The sequence below is a fragment of the Hetaerina americana genome, unplaced genomic scaffold, assembly GCF_022747635.1.
Source record: "Hetaerina americana unplaced genomic scaffold, ioHetAmer1.1.p SCAF_2, whole genome shotgun sequence".
Taxonomy (NCBI): Eukaryota; Metazoa; Arthropoda; class Insecta; order Odonata; family Calopterygidae; genus Hetaerina; species Hetaerina americana.
This window is the reverse complement of record NW_027286763.1, coordinates 24916363-24929944: the sequence shown is the minus strand read 5'-3', so window position 1 is coordinate 24929944 and position 13582 is coordinate 24916363. Positions and strand designations below refer to the sequence as shown.

Below are 13582 nucleotides of genomic sequence, written 5' to 3'. Positions count from 1 at the left end.
GTCACGGATCTTGAGAGAGGGAAAGGAAAAAAAAGGAAACTCATCAGTCGAGATCAATCGGTGGTCAGTGTCCCTCAGTTACCTTTCTTTGGCACTACCGATGAAACGTAATGCGGGGCTGGCCTTTTTTCTTCTCTCTCGCCGCAAATTCAAGTAATTAATAATCCTGCGAGTGTTTCAATCGTGCTGTTCTCTCTATCTTCTTAAATTTAGGAGTAGTGCGGTCGCGCGGAGGGCCGTCAACCGGCAAAAACCAACGTGCTGGTCATTAGTGGACATGAGTGGTTGAGCTGTCAGATCTCTCGATCCCATGACATATCTCTTTTAAGGAATTTTTCCGGCAATTTCTTAAACTTTTCTTGAATAAGATAGCCTAGCTGTAAACTATGGATTATAATCCATGGTCTACAACTAGATTCTTTTTCATTCCTACTTACCTAATATATTACAATGAATACGAATGAGTGAAGGAAATGGAAGAACTTTGACGAAATATTAGGGATAACAAAAACCAATATTTAAAAGTGGAGACAAGAAGGAACCGAGCAATTACGGACCTATTTTCCTCAAATCCATTTCATACAAGGTTATGGAACATAGATGTCGTTTTTTCCACGAGCGATAGGGGATCATGATAACATTGTTCGACCGCGGTAGGGTCATGTTCGGGTAATAATATTCTGGTGTGTATTCGCCCCCTGCTATGCACCCTGGCAGTTGCTTGGGGGGTATGTATAATTAAATATAAAATAAAAATAGTTGCTAGTTCGATCGTGAAAGTCTCGATAGTCAGGACTTATAAATGAAAAATCAGCACGGTTTTTGAAGTAGTCACTAGTAAGATGCATTTATTTTCCGACCATGCAGTGGTTTGCCGTGATATATGTGATTCGGAGGACACAACAGCTTTATCAGATGGCCTTAATGCTATTCAACGCTGATGCGACACTTTAGAATTAGAATTAAACTTAATAAAGTGCATAGTGATAAATTTTTGGAGAAAGAGCAATTCCCTCACGAACGCCTACTGCATCGGGAACACTGAAATGCAATGTGTAGACCATTATATACCTAAACGTCACCCTCACTCACGATCTCTTCTGAGTGAAAAACATACGGGGAATATGTAGGCAAGCTAACAAAAAATCACGGTTAATTAGAAAAGTACTAAGTAAATTTGATGAAGAGGTCAAAGAAAAATATTACCTTTCGCTGGTTAGGTCTCATTCAGAATACTCGTATGCTGCAAGTATATGGGATCCTCACGAAGTTGGATTGATTGCCGAATTGGATCGAGTGCAGCGTAGAGGAGATAGATTTGTAAAACGTGGTTACGATAAACTTAGTAGCGTATCCAAAATATTACGCTGGTAATCACTCACGGAGTGAAGGTTAAATTGTAGATTGAAGCACAAGCATAAATTGGAAGGACGTCTCTTTAACAGTGATGTTGAAAATTAATTAGTATCCCCATCGTACTACGGTAGGAGGGATCATGTCAATAAAATTAGAGAGATATACTGTAGAAAAAGTTTTTTCGACGAACGATATGGGTTCAGAATAACATTATCCGACTACAGTAAGGTCATTTTCGGGTAAAAATTAGTCTGTTGTGTATTCACCCCCTGCCATACACCCTAGCGGTGGCTTGCAGGGTTCTAAAATATCAAATATTAAAGTGGTTTTAATAAAACGAATATATTGAAGAATAGGTGACAGAAATATAAATTACCAAGTTAAAGAGGGAAAAGGGATTGCTTCAGTATTCTCGTGTTTCACGGAACTTGGTACTGTGTCTGCTGAGTTCCACGACAAGGGATGGCAAACCTTTTTGAGTGCCAACTTTTATGTACGAAATAGGAGTATGCTCTTGACTGGCGTGTCGATCCATCGAGTGGTTACCGTAAAATTGCCCGTAGCACTGTCCCAGCTCTGCGTAAAAATACCTGTGCATATTAATATTATTTCCTATATGAGAGTAATAATAGTATTTGGTATAATGCTATTTGTAGCTTGATGTCAAACCGCAGAACCGTAAAAATGTACCCAAAGTTTCAGAAAGGTGTTCATACCGAGAAAAATATTTATGCCCCAGGTAGCATATCCTATAGGATTAGCTTAAAGATAAAAAGGCGAAAATCTTTATCCTAATTTATTTTTCTTCAAACTTCAAAGAACGTCCCCTAAAAGGGGAGTATATGAAATATTATAACGAATATTTCTCTGTTGACAACCGATTCAAAATAATATTGATCTTATCGGACAAATGCCAATGCCGAAAACTTGACAATCCGTTTAGCAAAAATGTTGTGCATTTTATAGCGATATAGTTTCCATGTTTACAAACGCTTTTATTTGCAACATTTGTAGCTGATAAAGCAATAGCAAAGATACGTTGTATACGTTTAGATCCAAATGCTTATGCAACTTACATTTAGGAAAATAAACAGTCCCGAGAATAAAAATAGATTTATAGGATACTTTTTAACAGAAGTTATTCTTGAAAATAAATTTATATTTGAGCAATTAATCTAGATTCCATGGTTGCTGTCGATAACATATCCGTTGTTCCTCCAGCTCAGGCATTCATTGTTGAGGCAGAAAAGAATCCTGCTTTAGCGCGGCTGTGAACAAAGAGAATAAATTGATACTCATATTATTGTCCGTTGCTAGGTATACAAGTGGACTTCGAATCTAAACTTTTAAAGTGAAGATAAAATAATAGGTATGGTGTTGTGCCCTTCCTCAAAATCCTAATTGATCAGCCGATAAGGGTAGGTATCATTTTTTTACGTATTAATTTTAAAATTTCCATCCCTTATTCTTCAATGTTTGGAGTAGAATATGCGCGTGCGGGTGGGTGCCAGTGGCAAGCGTGCCAAGAGAAAGATCGCCGGGAGGGTGTGGTTGGCCATCTAGGTAGCTCAGACAGCGTCAGTACATATAGGACCTCATCGAAGTGAATGACTTGAAATGCTCATTCTGAGTCAAAAGTAAGCGGTCATCATCAAACAAAAAAATTAATTTTTTTAGGAAAAATTGATTTTTTCGATTCCAAAAAATTCCAGAAAAATATATCTAAATCGGACCTAGCCTGTGTCACTTTTTGTGTTTTTACCCTATTTTTCAATAAAGTTGAACGCTCTACTCCTTAATATCTTGGCGCGATCTATCTCCAAACAAACGAACTAACAAATAAATTGATGGTGTTATTAATTAATTAATACTGTCCATCATAAAAGTCTTGGGAATTGTAATTGAGGTGGTTTCCTGTTGCCTTCCTCAAGAGTGTTTTTAAAGTGACCTTATCACTTAATGACTGCTCCACTGGGGTCAGACGCCTTTGCAGCCGCCTCACTGAGGAATAGACGCTGCGTGGTCTACCTTCCGTCTGGCTCCTAATCCCTACCAGGAGCAATTATCCATGCTCCCGCCAGCAGAGCTCTAGGGGTCATCGGAGCGCACAAACCCTTCCACCACATTAAGGCCCATGGGAGGGAGCACAAGGATATATAAAGTTTAAAAAACGGACGGTCTTTTAAATGCGCTGTCAGGAAGAAGAAAGCACCACCAGAAAGTAAGAAGGTAAAACGTTGCAATCGACTGAGAGAAGTCAGGAAAAACAGTTATTTGTGCAGGGAAGATTCAAGAGATGTGGAAGAAATATATAGGACTATATGGTAGTTGGCCATCAAGGTTATATATAGAAAAAGAGTATGACATAAATTAAGACAGCATGGGCCCTGGCTTATTCGATGGCGATATAGAAAGGAAATAAGTGCATTCAAAGCAAATAAGGCCGTGGGGTTATCAACATTTCCGCGAAACTATTTGAAGGTTTAGAGGAACTTGGTAGGAAGAGGTTTTATGGATTAATTCTTGAAAACTGTAACCGTAAAAAGTGTAGTAAACTTTTATTACAGAAAATGAAAGACAGCAATACATGAGGACTACAGAATGATAAGTCTGATTTCACACGCAGCTTTAATGGTTCTCAGGATTATCAACAAGCGGACCAAGAGCTGGGAAAGTTATTACTCAGGGTATGATGAGTTTGGGTTCAGAAAGGGGAGGGGCACGCGTGATGCCATTATATAAATGAGGTCACTGATAGGGAGAAATGGAATTCAGTACAGAAAATACATCTACACATGTGTGTCTGTTTTGTAGATTTCGAAAAGGTGTCGAATTTGTATATTGGTAGAATTGATTAATTTATTGCAGAAAATAGAAGCAGATAGGGGATAAGAGACTTATTCTTAACCTGTACAATGTACAGTGTACATGTCTCAGAATGCTCAGGTGCAAAAGTGGCGGATGGAGAGTCGCAATGGGCATTGTTAGGAAGAGGGGTGTCATTTATCACCTATGTTGTTCAACGTATATGCGGAGGATGTGGTTAGATAGTTATGGGAAGAACCGGATACAGCATCAACAGTCGGTGGGCCATTTATGACAACCGTTAGGTTTGCTGTCGATCAAGATTTAGTTTGTCAGTAAGCCAAGGGGTTGCAAACTCTGTTGAATGTATCGAAAACGCACAGTAATATCATTGGGATGAGAATAAATGTAAATAAAACAAAGGTTATGCGGTTTTATACGAAGAGGAAAGATGAACTAAATGTTAAAAAAGGGCCCAAAACTAGAGCAGTAGAGCAGTATACAGGTGTGTATCTCAGAAGTATTCTGGGCCAAAATGGTCAAAGTATTAGGGTCGTAAGGACAAGAATGGCATCAGGTAAAGAGGCTTTCACAAGGAAGAGAGAATAGATGACAGGTATATTGAGTACGTATGTTCAAAGAAAATGGTCGTTAAAACTTTTATATGGAGCGTAGTTATGCACGGCGCGAAAGCATGGTCTTGAAGGAAGAGGATAGGCGTAGATTGGAGGCTTTTGAAATGTGAATGTGGAGAAAAATGAAGAAGGTGAAGTGGACGGAGAGGAAAACATATAAGGAAATACTAGGTATGGTGGGCGAGGAGAGGGGTTTGTTGGGAGAAATCCTATGGAGGTAGGAAAAATAGATGAAGGGCGTATAGATCGGCAGTGGGATGTTGAAGACTGTAACGGAGGGGAGAATGTTAGGAAAACGAGGAGGGGGCAGGAATAGGATAGAATGCTGAATGGGATGAAGGAAGAAGGAACCATTCGGAGATGAAGGAGGACTCTGTTGCATACATAGTAGGATGTTGGGTTGTGTTTTGTTAAGAGATACCAGGGAATTATCGCTGTACCGTTTAGGACTTAGTGTTCTTCAAAAACCGACCTATATTGTAGTGTAGTGTATGTGTCTGGAAATATATATATATATATATATATATATATATATATATATATATATATATATATATATATATATATGTGTGTGTGTGTGTGTGTGTATATATATATATACACACACACACACATACACATATACATACTATGACTTGAGTGTCCCTTTTCGCGCCAATAAGTTCGGATTTATGGAGATATCACTGCCTTCTCTCGAGAATCCCTGTCGCCCGCCTTCCCAGTCTTTCTTTGATGGACATTAGCGCAGGCAGGCACAAATATTTTCTCGTCCTAACAATTGAATATCAGTCAGATTTTTTCCGTCTTCATTTTGTTTCTTTTTCATGTGGTCCCTCCAATTAAAGGCCGGACGCAGGATTTTATTTTTAATCATTGTAGTCCATCGAGTATTGAATATTCGATACTCGGATGAATGGACCACGGAGCTAACAAATTTCTTTCTTGCCTCTCTTTTGAGCAAACAAATCGAACAACACGGGGAAACCGAAAAAAACACTAAAAAAATACACTCCGTGCGAATGATTTCTTCCAATAAATTGAGTGTGACCAACCATTGTACTTTTTCATCGATGAAGTATATATTATTTCCAATAAATAATTATGCGCGGATTTTTGAAATTCGAATACTTATCAGGATCCTTGGTGAACGAACGTATATTATGTGAGCCGCAGACGATTTTCATCCGCATCTTCACATTGCACGACAAGCGGCCACGAGAGCCTGCCCCTGGGAGCGTTAAGTCATCTATGCATCATCAATTGCCCCATGTGTACAAAGATACACGTGAAGTTACACTCACAAATGTCTATTTACGTCGCTGAATAATGGACTGGTCAGAGTAAAGTTTTTACGGTTGCTATTAGAATTTCAAAGTTGGGAGTGGTTTATGTTTCATACATATATGTTTCTATCGGAAAAGAAAATACTTTGTTCTTCCACAGAACAAACTATTTTCTTTTCCGATATGAATTGCTGCCACCAAGTGACGCCTCAAACCACTCTTTATGTTTCTGCTTCGTGCGGTGGAAGAACGAATAATCGAGTCTGTTAGTGATATTGTTTAAAAGTACAATTTCGTGCGAGATAGTGTGAGAGTAACTTCTAGATTACTCTTAAATCGTATTTAATATAATATCGAAGATTTGCGATTGAGTCTTTTTATACGCCCGTGGAGAGCGAAATCGGAAGTGTGACGGATGATTCGTGAGAGGGAAGAGTATTTAAATGGCTATGACCCTGACATTGAAATAATAGTGCACAATAGGAGTCATAGGGGGATTGAAAGGAATGCTTCAAAAATAGTGGTAAGTATTCCACGAGTGAATAACAATGGTGGAAACTTGTTGGGTATGCATCTGGGATAGAATTGTTTTCTTCGAATGTATTCAATTTAATTATTATGCGACTTTATCCATTTGTATGCATACCAAAAGGTCAATTCTGAGGAACTTAACGCAAGGCGTTGTATCGATCAAGGACTGAGCGCACTGGCAAAAGACACCGGAGCGAAAAGAGGTGCTTATTTTGGAGCAGACTTTCTCAAAGACTCAAAAGTGGATCTGGGATAGAAGGTTATAGGGGGTATAGAAACTTTGCTGAGATTAATGCCCGAAAAGCTACCGTGCAAAAAAGTAAGTTGATAGTTCTATGGTGTTTGGCTCTACTTGATGGAACTTCATGATGAAAAGTGAACAATAATAACTTGTAAATTCCACTGATGTTCATTTTAAAAACGACCGGTTGCGTCGAAAAGTCGATATCATCAGGTCCTGATGATTTCAACTATGCGACGGAACCGTTTTTAAAAATAAAAATCAGTGGAATTTACAAGTTATTATTATTCCTTTTTAAGTTGACAGTATTCAAGGGTGGTTGAGGATAAGCAGAAATTGAATCGAGCGAACTGGATAATCCTGCTGTATTAAATGCGCAAGGGATACTGTGTAGATTTTGAAAGGAATGATGCGTAGTTAAATGCGCTGAAAGTGTAGGGCGTGAACGTGTAAATGGTTTGGTTGAGAGAGTGAAGGGCGATGCCTTGAGGAATGAAGAAGTGAAGGTTGTGCGAGAGCAAAGAAAAAACCTAAAAGAGGATGATTGCGGCCAAAGGCAAAAATTTGATAAAAAATTCTAAACAAGGAGAGGACAATGGAATGAATGCGATGGACAACATGAGTGATGCTCTTTTCTGTGATATAGGTGGTGTTAGAGACTGCTGGATGGAGTATTATGAGAAATTAATCGGGACTATGAAAGTGAAAAAAACTCACTTGGAGGCGAAAGTGAGTGTAGAGTAGGTTAATGAAAATGAATATGAGGTTGTACCGGTGGCGGATGGGTTAAGTATGTAAATGCAGTAGCCGGAGTCGGTATGTGTCAAGTGAAATCTTAAATATCCATGGCAAGTGAAGTAAGTGCATAGTCTATGTGAATTATTTGATTTACGCTTGTATGTGGGCCAAAATACTGGAGAAGTACAATCATTTTACCGCACTATAAAGGGAACGGGAGTCAGGTGAGAATGAAGAAAAAATAGTTAATCTTATAAGCATTCCAAGAATAGCGTTAGGTCTCACTGATTGAAAAAGGCGAGAAAAGTAAATTTGAACCAAATGTAGGGAGTACATTGTGGTTCTATGCCTGGTAGGCGTAGGCTACGATTCATTCATACCATCCACCCTTCAGCAATTGTATGAAAATTGCATGGATGTGCGAAATAAAACGCACATAGTATTGTGCACTCTGACTCGGAGAAGGAATTTGACAGGTTTAAATGGGCCATATTGTGTTAAATAGCGAGGGAGTACTAAGGCAGTGGACTAGCAAGTATCGAATGTGATAGATTTTTATGGATAAATGCGTTAGAAATGGATTCAATGGTAGATTGGAGATGCGAATGTACCCGTCCTTCTATGGATGCAGCGATGATGCCACCTTGCTGGCTAAGGACTCGCAAGATCCATAGAATGTAAATGAGCCATGGACGAGTGGCATTCAGGGCACATGCATGCACCCAAAGGGAAAGTAATTCACCAGAGATGAGAAAGAGAATGGGTGAATGATATTAAAGTAAGGATATACTATATGGCGAAGTATTTGAAGCAGTGGACGCCTCTGTGTTTTATGGCATAACGGTGATGATAAGTTTTTCGGTGGCCAATCATAGTGTTCTGACCTGCCCGGCAGGCCTACCTATCTGCACGTACATGCGTCTCAATTTTTAATCTTAAATTTTATTTTCCGCCACTGCTTCATCTTTTTCTCTTTCCTTTTTGTCATTCTTCCACCCCGAATATGAGCTTATCCTTTAACGGGATTTCTGTTATGTTATTTTCAATTAATTTTTCGTTTTATCGCTTCTTTCGCTGCACGTATTCACAACGGAAATAAAAACCTATGAAATCGATCTAGATTTTAACGACCGCTGCGACCTCTGTAGTAGCATCTATGCTTTCCCACCGGTCCAGAAGAGGAACTTTTCTTAAATCGAGGATTCCGGTACTTTGTTACATTTAATAGTTTATTTACTTGGTACTGTTAAGTTCTTAATGCGATTGCGGAAGCAATTTACCTTTAAAAATTGAAATTGTCCATGTCGACCTGAAGATGTGCTCTGGGACGAGGCCGAAACTGTCGTCCGCTTAAGATGGCTCTGGTGTGTCGGCAGTGGTGGAGCACCAGGACCCTTCATCGCCGCAGACGGAAATTACGTGGAAGCCGTAACCAGAGCATCGTAGCATAATGTTTACGAATGATGTTGGTAAGGTAAATGGAGTGATTAAAAGGTCTGAAGAAAGAACTACGGAAGAACGTTTGCTGGAAATGTCAGAAGAGTAAAAAAAATAAATAATTTGTTGAAGGCAGTAAAAACTTTTGTACATGGAATGTACCTCTCCTCACATTATTCGAAGGGAAACTTCCATAAAATAATAAATAGAGGCATAAACGTCGTTTAAATGCGGTGTGGTGAGTATGGGGTGCTTGAGGAATGATTGTGCTCTACAAGCAGAGAGAGTGAGCAACGGTAGCGGGCAGTAAAAGAATGTGGATTGGATTCACCGGCCAGTTGTGAAAAAGGGCTTTTCGCTCATGTGGTCGTTTTAAACGATTAGATACGAGTGGAATCACCACTAAACGGATGCATGAGAGAAGAGTGAATGGTTTGATAGAGGAAGAAGTTGGCTGAGCACGTGATGCGCGAATGAAACGGTGTGCAAAAATATGGCGGAGGCGATAGTAGAATGTACGGACCGCAAGGAATATATTAGTGAATATGTTTCCTTAAATAGCTTAAAATCAAACATAGTTGACTTCACCTTCCTCGAAAAGGAAAGGCGTGAGAAGGTTTTACATCCAGTTGGCACTCTGCCTGCGAGCCACCGTTTGGGTGGGTGCCAGGGGGTAATTCCACACCAATCATATGACTTCAAAATTAAAGGCTGCTTCAATTTTAGTAACAAACAGAAGTGTTAATTAAATCAAATAATAGACATTATTTTCTACATCATCGTCCACTAAAGTATCTAAGTCCAAAATATTTTTCTACACGTAACGAAAGAAGGTTTTAGAAGAACAAAAAAATTATAGTTAGATAAAATAATGGCAACATATTATGCTACTGGAGGTAATAAAATGAACACAGAGGAAGAAAAGGCTTAGGAGCTGTCTAAGGCATTAATGCGTGTTACAGACAGTGTACTGAAGGGAGCAGTGGAAGGAAAGAAGATGAGGAGAGGAATGAAAGGGGGGAAGAGAAGAGAATTGGATGAGCTGCAAGACCTACGGGAGGAGTACAGAAGCTTGACATGGGCGACTATAGAGAGGAGACTCTGTTGGAAGACAAGGACCTGCCAGAAGGCAGAGCACTTCATGTTGTCGTCCAAATTACTTGGAATAATTGTTTTTAGCGCGGTCAAATGTCGTCATTCTGATCCATTTTCGTTCGTGGGAGAAATTACATCTTAAGTCTCTGTTGTACACCTAATCTCTCTACTTTTATTTGCATAAGATTAAGTGTATAGCCTTACTCTCTCTTACTCTAAAAGAGTAAGAGAGAGTAAAATGGGGCTTATAATACATAATCAACGTCATCGCTAACGAGACCTGCTTCAAATGTATGCCAAAGGGATTTAATCTGTAATTTTGCCTTCGCCTCGTGAGTGATTCTCAACCTAACTCCTCCAGCAATCTAGATACGTTTCTAAGTGTATCATTAAGTCGTTTTACAAATCTAGCTCCTCTTCACTGCCCACGGTCTAAATCGGATATCAACCCGACTTCTTGAGGACCCAATACACCAGCAGCATATTCTAAATGAGGCTGAACTAGCGAAAGACAGCATCATTCTTTAACCCTCTCGCCAAATTTCCCCAATTCTCTTTTGATAAAGCCTAATTTTCTCATGGCATTTCCACACACCCCGTATATGTTTTCCTCAGTTGAAATCATTCGGAAAGTAACACCTCTACGTATTTTACTACACTTACTTTTTCTTTATTTTTGAGGCAGTAAACGTTTGTGGGAGAATTACCCTTTTCCAAAAATCCATCACTGCACAAATTTTTGTTAAATTTGTAATTCCTTTGCGTCGCGAAATTAATGTATCGCATGGTTATATTATAGCTAGCTATGCGTATGTATGTTTGAATGTTGGCAAGCTCATTGCGCGTTCAATTTGCCCGAGAATGGTACTACAACTTGTCCAAACCTGGGGGAGGGGGAGGGTTTAGTGCGGAATGTTGACGAGGGTGCATTCGCTGTTCCTCGGGGCCTTTAGACGCCGTGGTCTCTCATGACGGATAAATTCAATTTTAACCTTCCTCATTCGCATCACTTGAAAATTCATCCGAGCCACTCCTTTGTGGTGTATTAATATTCCCGTGTGGTCGTCTTAGACAAGAGAGGAAGTGTAGATCCTTCCACCAGGGAAACAGAAAAAAATGACTTGACAAGAAGCAGAAAAAAAGCCAAAAATAATTCCTGCGAGACCCTGCGATCGAGTCCTCACGGAAAATGGGGTTTTATGTGGGGGAATTATTATTATTTCCCCTCCAATAAAAGTGTCTAATATTTGCGTTGAATAGTGCGGCCCCTCTTTCGCGTCAGTCATCCCCGCGCGGCCCGCAAGCCTCCACGGTTTACCAGCCGGTGGCGGCCGCGTGTACACAACATCCCCGACGCTGACGCTTAGAAAGGGGCCCTGGGTCGGGGCGAGGGGATGGGTGCTCCCGTCTTTGCTTACCCGATCCGTCTTTTCAGCCCATCATCCCTTTTAGCATCGTTCTCCTGAGAGAGAGAGAGGAGGGGGCAGGAGAAGAGGGGGGCGAAGCATCCCACCCACAAGCCCCGCTCTCGTGCAGGAAGAGGTGCTCACAAAGCCCTCTTTCCCGCCACACGCGGGATTATTACGCATACATCCTCCTCCCCCTCCCGCCATCCCCGGGGAGGGGTGGAGGTTTAGTCTACGCCTCGCATGCCTCCTTCGGCACCCTCGGTCGACAGGGAGGGCGGGGGGGAATAGGTGGAGGGGTCCTCACCCCGCCCGTCCTCCCTCTCCCGCAGATTCCGCTTGGCTACAGCACGGCCTCCGGCGTCGAACGGGCCCATGGGTAACTTTGAAAAAAATGATCGGCCAATGATTGACTGAACTCTCTCGTTCCCTCAGTTTCACCCCATTGGGCTTATGTATTTGATTTCTTTTCCCCCGAATTCTGACCGAGGGACCCGGATTCGATTCCTGGTGATTCCTCCAGGGACCTTCAACTTCACCCCATCTGTGTGATTCTGTATGGCAATAAATATTCCTGGGAAATCACAAACGGCACATGGAAAGGAATCGCCCCCCATATTGCTCTGATGTGAAATTTCAAACTCCGTTAGGCTTAATACTGGGTGAGCTTTTTTCGGAAAAAATTGGTACTGGAAATTTTTTGCGTAAGGTAGTTCCCCTCCCATCATTTAAAAGTGCGCTCGAAAGACGCTCCTGATTTGAGCCAAGGTGGAGTGTGTGTCTGTTCTCCTTAGCAGCCTTTGCCCTGATTGACTCTTTAATTGAGCCTCTCAATAGAGGCTCTGCAATTTTAATTTAGAGCCTCTATCATAATGGCAAAGATTATTGCATTGGTTCATGTTACGCGAGAAAATCAGTGCGTAAACATGTGGCTCTCCGAATATTTTTACCTTATAACGGTTTTATTTGAAATTCATTTTGTGCTCATCAATTTACGGTACATCTTTAATTCTGATTTTGTCACGGAGAGGGAATATTTGATTTTGTTCCCTGGCCATCGAGCTGTTGTCAAATGCTTCCCTTCTTCTTGTCAGTAATTATCAGTCCTCCCGTCGCGTCATGACAACGATAAAATTTAATGTGAATTGTAAGATCACTGCCGTCGCCACTGTTGGTGTATCTTTGAGATTTATTAGCAAAGTTTTTGAAACGGTATTATCACACGGTTACGTGACTATTCCTTCAGAATATCAGTTTCATTTTCCAGCAAAACAGCGATTCTCCAATGGATGGTCCACTTTCATAATTAGCGAACGTTTTAGTAAACTGAATATATTTCCTGGATAACTCAGGGAATTTCTTGATAGGTGCATCGGAGATTCTAGTTCGGGGTTAAAGTGTGTCACTCGTATTTCCTGAGTGTTTTATGGTTGACGATCGTCTTCATGCTGTGATGTTGTATCGACATAAAATTTGTGATTTTTTAATAAGCCGAGGTTCAATCTTAAATTGTGGACTCGCCTATTTGACTCAAAAATCCAGTCTCATTTTTAAGCTTCAATTTCAAGCATAAGCCTTATGAGCATGATTATGTTCGTATTCACTAAACATACCTAAGAAATTCGAAGTTAATGAGCAGTGACGACAGATTATATCCTTCCACAAATTCCCTTCGCCAACTTCTGAGTATTCATCTTCATTTTTGAAGAACCTGCGAATACGTTGAGTATACATTTTTATATACTTTGTACATGTTATGATAATCTAAAAATCAAAACTAGAGGGCATTAAAAGGACCATTTCGGTCAGTTCAGCTTTCTGGAAATGTTTCGAAAAGTAGTAGGAATGTAAGAATTAGTTGGATGAGGAAGCTTTTGCTGAGAGATGAAGGAGTCGAGGGCCTTGTGAAAGGGTGTAAAGAAAAGGGTGTAAAAAAAGAATCAGTGAAAACATTTATTTGGAGCGTAATTCTTTTAGAGTGGAAACGAGGTCCTTGAAGCAGGAGGATGAGCATTAAAATGAGAATTTTGTGATGCAGGTGCAAAGGAGAATAGA

The 13582-nt window shown here is 40.3% G+C and overlaps 1 protein-coding gene across 1 annotated transcript in view; it reads left to right on the top strand.

Moving 5' to 3' along the window:
• LOC139687618 (H2.0-like homeobox protein) overlaps positions 1-13582 on the top strand; it is a 108985-nt gene that overhangs the window by 46314 nt on the left and 49089 nt on the right. The gene's annotated exons all lie outside the window — the stretch shown is intronic.